A 7458-nucleotide genomic window follows, 5' to 3' on the forward strand; every position below is an offset into this window, starting at 1 on the left:
GCACTCTGTCTTCCAGTATTACCACCGGATACATACATGCCACAGACATATAATTGGGTGAACCTTTTCAGATTGTGACTCAGCTTTGCATGTCTTCCAGTAACATACATGCCCAAAGCACTCTGTCTTCCAGTATTACTCACCTTTTTTTTCTCTTTTTTTTGTATTCACTGCTTTTTCTTGCTTCAAGAATCATTTTTATGATTTTTCAGATCCTCAGTAACATGTCTCCTTTTTCATCATTCTTTCAAGAGCCAACATTCATGAACAACAAATTCAAAAGATTTATGCACTGTTTAAGCATACATTCAGAAACCAAAATATTGCCACCACATCAAAATAATTAATCTGTTATAAAATTTAAAATTCATGCAATTCTTCTCTTTTTCAATTAAGAATATTTTTCATTTAAGAAAGGTGATGGATTCATAGGACATTCATAACTTTAAGGCATAGACACTAAGACACTAATGATCATGAGACACAAACATAGATAAACATAAGCATGAAAATTCGAAAAACAAGAAAATAGAGAACAAGGAAATTAAAGAACGGGTCCACCTTAGTGATGGTGGCTTGTTCTTCCTCTTGAAGATCTTATGGAGTGCTTGAGCTCCTCAATGTCTCTTCCTTGTCTTTGTTGCTCCTCTCTCATGATTCTTTGGTCTTCTCTAATTTCATGGAGGAGGATGGAATGTTCTTGGTGCTCCACCCTTAGTTGTCCCATGTTGGAACTTAATTCTCCTAGGGAGGTGTTGATTTGCTCCCAATAGTTTTGTGGAGGAAAGTGCATCCCTTGAGGCATCTCAGGATTTTGATGATGAGAGGGGTCTCTTGTTTGCTCCATCCTCTTCTTAGTAATGGGCTTGTCCTCATCAATGGGGATGTCTCCCTCTATGTCAACTCCAACTGAATAACAGAGGTGACAAATGAGATGAGAAAAGGCTAACCTTGCCAAGGTAGAGGACTTGTCCGCCACCTTATAAAGTTCTTGGGATATAACCTCATGAACTTCTATTTCTTCTCCAATCATGATGTTATGAATCATGATAGCCCGGTCTATAGTAACTTCGGACCGGTTGCTAGTGGGAATGATTGAGCGTTGGATAAACTCCAACCATCCCCTAGCCACAGGCTTGAGGTCATGCCTTCTCAGTTGAACCGGCTTTCCTCTTGAATCTCTCTTCCATTGGGCGCCCTCTTCACAAATGACTGTGAGGACTTGGTCCAACCTTTGATCAAAGTTGACCCTTCTAGTGTATGGGTGTTCATCTCCTTGCATCATGGGCAAGTTGAATGCCAACGTTACATTTTCCGGACTAAAATCCAAGTATTTCCCCCGAACCATAGTAAGCCAATTCTTTGGGTCCGGGTTCATACTTTGATCATGGTTCTTGGTGATCCATGCATTGGCATAGAACTCTTGAACCATTAAGATTCTGACTTGTTGAATGGAGTTGGTAAGAACTTCCCAACATCTTCTTCGGATCTCATGTCGGATCTCCGAATATTCACTCTTTTTGAGTTTAAAAGGGACCTCGGGGATCACCTTCTTCAAGGCCACAACTTCATAGAAGTGGTCTTGATGCACCCTTGAGATGAATCTCTCCATCTTCCATGACTCGGAGGTGGAAGCTTTTGCCTTCCCTTTTCTCTTTCTAGAGGTTTCTCCGGCCTTGGATGCCATAAATGGTTATGGAAAAACAAAAAGCAATGCTTTTACCACACCAAACTTAAAAGGTTTGCTCGTCCTCAAGCAAAAGAGAAAAGAAGAGAGTAGAAGAAGAAGAAATGAAGGAGATGGAAATGGCTTTGTGGTTCGGCCAAAGGGGGAGAAGTAGTGTTTAGGTTGTGTGAAAATGAATGAGTGAAGATGGGTTTATATAGGGGTGGGGAAAGGGTTAGGGTTCGGTTATGGGAGGGTGGGTTTGGGAGGGAAAGTGGTTTAAATTTGAATGGTAAGGTAGGTGGGGTTTTATGAAGGATGGATGTGAGTGGTGAAGAGAAAGATGGGATTTGATAGGTGAAGGGTTTTTGGGGAAGAGGTGTTGAAGTGATTGGTGAATGGGTGAAGAAGAGAGAGAGTGGTGGGGTAGGTGGGGATCCTGTGGGGCCCACAGATCCTGAGGTGTCAAGGAAAAGTCATCCCTGCACCAAGTGGCGAGCAAAATTGCTCCCTGTGCCAATTCTGGCGTTAAACGCCGGGCTGGTGCCCATTTCTGGCGTTTAACGCCAACTTCTTGCCCTTTCCTGGCGTTTAACGCCAGTCTGGTGCCCCTTTCTGGCGTTAAACGCCCAGAATGGTGCCATACTGGGTGTTAAACGCCCATCTGCTAGCCTTACTGGCGTTTAAACGCTAGCAAGTTCTCCTCCAGGGTGTGCTGTTTTTCCTTCTATTTTTCTTTCTGTTTTTGCTTTTTCAATTGATTTTGTGACTTCTCATGATCATCAACCTACAGAAAACATAAAATAACAAAAGAGGATAGATAAATATAATAAGATTGGGTTGCCTCCCAACAAGCGCTTCTTTAAGGTCATTAGCTTGACAGTGGGCTCTCATGGAGCCTCACAGATACTCAGAGCAATGTTGGAACCTCCCAACACCAAACTTAGAGTTTGAATGTGGGGGTTCAACACCAAACTTAGAAGTTGGTTGTGGCCTCCCAACACCAAACTTAGAGTTTGACTGTGGGGGCTCTGTTTGACTCTGTTTTGAGAGAAGCTCTTCATGCTTTCTCTCCATGGTGACAGGGGGATATCCTTGAGCCTTGAACACAAAGGATTCTTCATTCACTTGAATGATCAATTCTCCTCTATCAACATCAATCACAACCTTTGCTGTGGCTAGGAAGGGTCTGCCAAGGATGATGGATTCATCCATGCACTTCCCAATCTTTAGGACTATGAAATCAGCAGGGATGTAATGGTCTTCAACTTTTACCAGAACATCCTCTACAAGTCCATAAGCTTGTTTTCTTGAATTGTCTGCCATCTCTAGTGAGATTTTTGCAGCTTGCACCTCAAAGATCCCTAACTTCTCCATTACAGAGAGAGGCATGAGGTTTACACTTGACCCTAGGTCACACAAGGCCTTGTTGAAGGTCATGGTGCCTATGGCACAAGGTATTGAGAACTTCCCAGGATCTTGTTTCTTTTGAGGTAGTTTCTGCCTAGACAAGTCATCTAATTCTTTGGTGAGCAAAGGGGGTTCATCCTCCCAAGTCTCATTATCAAATAACTTGTCATTTAGCTTCATGATTGCTCCAAGGTATTTAGCAACTTGCTCTTCAGTGACATCCTCATCCTCTTCAGAGGAAGAATACTCATCAGAGCTCATGAATGGCAGAAGTAAATTCAATGGAATCTCTATGGTCTCAGTGGGAGCCTCAGATTCCCATGGTTCCTCATTAGGGAACTCATTGGAGGCCAGTGGACGTCCATTGAGGTCTTCCTCAGTGGCGTTCACTGCCTCTCCCTCCTCTCCAAATTCGGCCATGTTGATGGCCTTGCACTCTCCTTTTGGATTTTCTTCTGTATTGCTTGGAAGAGTACTAGGAGGGAGTTCAGTAATTTTCTTGCTCAGCTGACCCACTTGTGCCTCCAAGTTTCTAATGGAGGACCTTGTTTCAGTCATGAAACTTTGAGTGGTTTTGATTAGATCAGAGACCATGGTTGCTAAGTCAGAGTTACTCTGCTTAGAATTCTCTGTCTGTTGCTGAGAAGATGATGGAAAAGGCTTGCTATTGCTAAACCTGTTTCTTCCACCATTATTATTGTTGAAACTTTGTTGAGGTCTCTGTTGATCCTTCCATGAAAGATTTGGATGATTTCTCCATGAAGGATTATAGGTATTTCCATAGGGTTCTCCCATGTAATTCACCTCTTCCATTGAAGGGTTCTCAGGATCATAAGCTTCTTCTTCAGATGAAGCTTCCTTAGTACTGCTTGGTGCATTTTGCATTCCAGACAGACTTTGAGAAATCATATTGACTTGCTGGGTCAATATTTTGTTCTGAGCCAATATGGCATTCAGAGTATCAATCTCAAGAACTCCTTTCTTCTGATTTGTCCCATTGTTCACAGGATTCCTTTCAGAAGTGTACATGAATTGGTTATTTGCAACCATTTCAATTAGTTCTTGAGCATCTGTAGGCGTCTTCTTCAGATGAAGAGATCCTCCAGCAGAGCTATCCAAAGACATCTTGGACAGTTCAGACAGACCATCATAGAAAATACATATGATGCTCCATTCAGAAAGCATATCAGAGGGACACTTTCTGATTAATTGTTTGTATCTTTCCCAAGCTTCATAGAGGGATTCTCCTTCCTTCTGTCTGAAGGTTTGGACTTCCATTCTAAGCTTACTCAATTTTTGAGGTGGAAAGAACTTTGCCAAGAAGGCATTGACTAGCTTTTCCCAAAAGTTCAGGCTTTCTTTAGGTTGTGAGTCCAACCATATTCTAGCTCTGTCTCTTACAGCAAAAGGGAATAGCATAAGTCTGTAGACCTTAGGGTCAACCCCATTAGTCTTGACATTGTCACAGATTTGCAAGAACTCAGCTAAAAACTAATGAGGATCTTCCAATGGAAGTCCATGGAACTTGCAATTCTGTTGCATCAGAGAAACTAATTGAGGCTTAAGCTCAAAGTTGTTTGCTCCAATGGCAGGGATAGAGATGCTTCTCCCATAGAAGTCGGGAGTAGGTTCAGTAAAGTCACCCAGCACCTTCCTTGCATTGTTGGCATTGTTGTTGTTTTCGGCTGCCATGGGTTCTTCTTCTTTGAAGATTTTTGTTAGGTCTTCTACAGAGAGTTGTGCCTTAGCTTCTCTTAGCTTTCGCTTCAAAGTCCTTTCAGGTTCAGGGTCAGCCTCAACAAGAATGCTTTTGTCTTTGCTCCTGCTCATATGAAAGAGAAGAAAACAAGAAAATATGGAATCCTCTACGTCACAGTATAGAGATTCCTTGAGGTGTCAGAGGAAAAGAAAAATAGAAAGCAGAAGTAGAAGAATTCGAACTTATCAATGAAAGATGGAGTTCAAATTGTGCATTGAGGAGTAGTGTTAGTCCATAAATAGAAGGATGTGAGAAGAGGGGAAGTAATTTTTGAAAATAAATTAAAAGGATTTTAAAAACATTTTGAAAAATACTAATTGATTTTCGAAAACCAAGAGTGGAAAAGAAATCAAGTGATTTTTGAAAAAGATTTTGAAATTAGAAAATAAAAAAGATATGATTGAAACTATTTTGAAAAAGATGTGATTAAAAAGATATGATTGGTTTTAAAAAGATGTGATTGAGAAGATATGATTTGAAAAATATTTTAAAAAGATTTGATTTTAAAAATTAATAACTTGGCTAACAAGAAAAGATATGATTCAAACATTAAACCTTTCTCAACAGAAAAGGCAACATACTTGAAATGTTGAATCAAATCATTAATTGATAGCAAGTATCTTTGAAGATGGAAAGAAATTGATTTTGAAAAAGATTTGATTGAAAAGATTTGATTTGAAAAAGATTTGATTTTGAAAAGATTTTGAAAACTAAAAAAAAAAAATTGATTTGAAAACAAAATCTTCCCTCTTGTGCCATCCTGGCGTTAAACGCCCAGAATGGTGCACATTCTGGCGTTTAACGCCCAAAGCACTACCCTTTTGGGCGTTAAACGCCCAGCCAGGCACCCTGGCTGGCGTTTAAACGCCAGTTTGCCTTCTTCACTGGGCGTTTTGAACGCCCAGCTTTTTTCTGTATAATTCCTCTGCTGTATATTCTGAATCTTCAATTCTCTGTATTATTGACTTGAAAAGACACAAATTAAAAATATTTTTGGATTTTTTAATAATGAGGAATAGTCAAAATGCAACTAAAATCAAATAACAATGCATGCAATACACCAAACTTAGCAGTTTGTATACTACTGACACTAACAAAATGAGAATACACATGAGAAACAACAAAACACTCAAGTCAAGAGAATTCAAAGATCAGAGTAATGAAATCATCAAGAACATCTTGAAGATCACTTAAGACACATGGATGAATGCAAGAAGAACAGAAACATGCAATTGACACCAAACTTAACATGAGACTAGTGTCTCAATAAGAAACATAAAATATTTTTTGTTTTTATGATTTTGTAATTTTTTTTTTGGATTTTTCGAAAATTAAGTGAAGAGGAAAAATAAAAATATCAAAATTCTTAATGAGAATTCCAGGAATCATGCAATGTTAGTCTAAAGCTTCAGTCTAAAGAAATTAGACATGGCTAGTCAAGCTTCAGCAGGACATTGCATTCAAGAGCTAAATTGATGAGAATCAATCAGCTTTGGTGATGGTAAGAACATCACCTTGAAACACTAGAATTCATTCTTAAGAACTCTGAAGAAAAATACCTAATCTAAGCAACAAGATGAACCGTCAGTTGTCCAAACTCGAACAATCTCCGGCAACGGTGCCAAAAACTTGGTGGGCAAAATTGTAATCTCAACTATTTATCACAACTTCGCACAACTAACCAGCAAGTGTACTGGGTCGTCCAAGTAATAAACCTTACGCGAGTAAGGGTCGATCCCACAGAGATTGTTGGTATGAAGCAAGCTATGGTCACCTTGTAAATCTTAGTCAGGCAAACTCAAATGGTTATGGATGATGTATGAATAAAACATAAAGATGAAGATAGAGATACTTATGCAATTCATTGGTGGAAATTTCAGATAAGCGTATGGAGATGCTGTGTTCCTTCCGTCGCTCTGCTTTCCTACTGTCTTCATCCAATCCTTCTTACTCCTTTCCATGGCAAGCTGTATGTAGGGTTTCACCGTTGTCAGTGGCTACCTCCCATCCTCTCAGTGAAAATGTTCAACGCACCCTGTCATGGCACGGCTAATCATCTGTCGGTTCTCAATCAGGTTGGAATAGAATCCAGTGATTCTTTTGCGTCTGTCACTAACGCCCAGCCTTCAGGAGTTTGAAACTCGTCACAGTCATTCAATCATTGAATCCTACTCAGAATACCACAGACAAGGTTTAGACCTTCCGGATTCTCTTGAATGCAGCCATCAATTCTAGCTTATACCACGAAGATTCCAGTTAAAGAATCCAAGAGATATCCACCCAATCTAAGGTAGAACGGAGGTGATTGACAGTCACACGTTCATAGGTGAGAATGATGATGAGTGTCACGGATCATCACATTCATCAAGTTGAAGAACAAGTGATATCTTAGAACAAGAACAAGCTGAATTGAATAGAAGAACAATAGTAATTGCATTAATACTCGAGGTACAGCAGAGCTCCACACCTTAATCTATGGTGTGTAGAAACTCCACCGTTGAAAATACATAAGAACAAGGTCTAGGCATGGCCGAGAGGCCAGCCTCCAAACGTGATCAAAAGATCTAAAATGATCCAAAGATTCAAAGATCTAAAGATCTAAAGATGAAAATACAATAATAAA

At 39.8% G+C, this 7458-nt stretch overlaps 1 non-coding gene across 1 annotated transcript; it reads left to right on the forward strand.

Moving 5' to 3' along the window:
* Nucleotides 1–4255: 4255 nt before the first annotated feature.
* LOC130937572 (small nucleolar RNA R71) lies at nt 4256–4363 on the forward strand. Its single transcript, XR_009068785.1, has one exon. It is a non-coding gene; the product is annotated as a small nucleolar RNA R71 (small nucleolar RNA).
* Nucleotides 4364–7458: the final 3095 nt, after the last annotated feature.

The sequence above is a fragment of the Arachis stenosperma genome, chromosome 6, assembly GCF_014773155.1.
Source record: "Arachis stenosperma cultivar V10309 chromosome 6, arast.V10309.gnm1.PFL2, whole genome shotgun sequence".
NCBI lineage: Eukaryota > Viridiplantae > Streptophyta > Magnoliopsida > Fabales > Fabaceae > Arachis > Arachis stenosperma.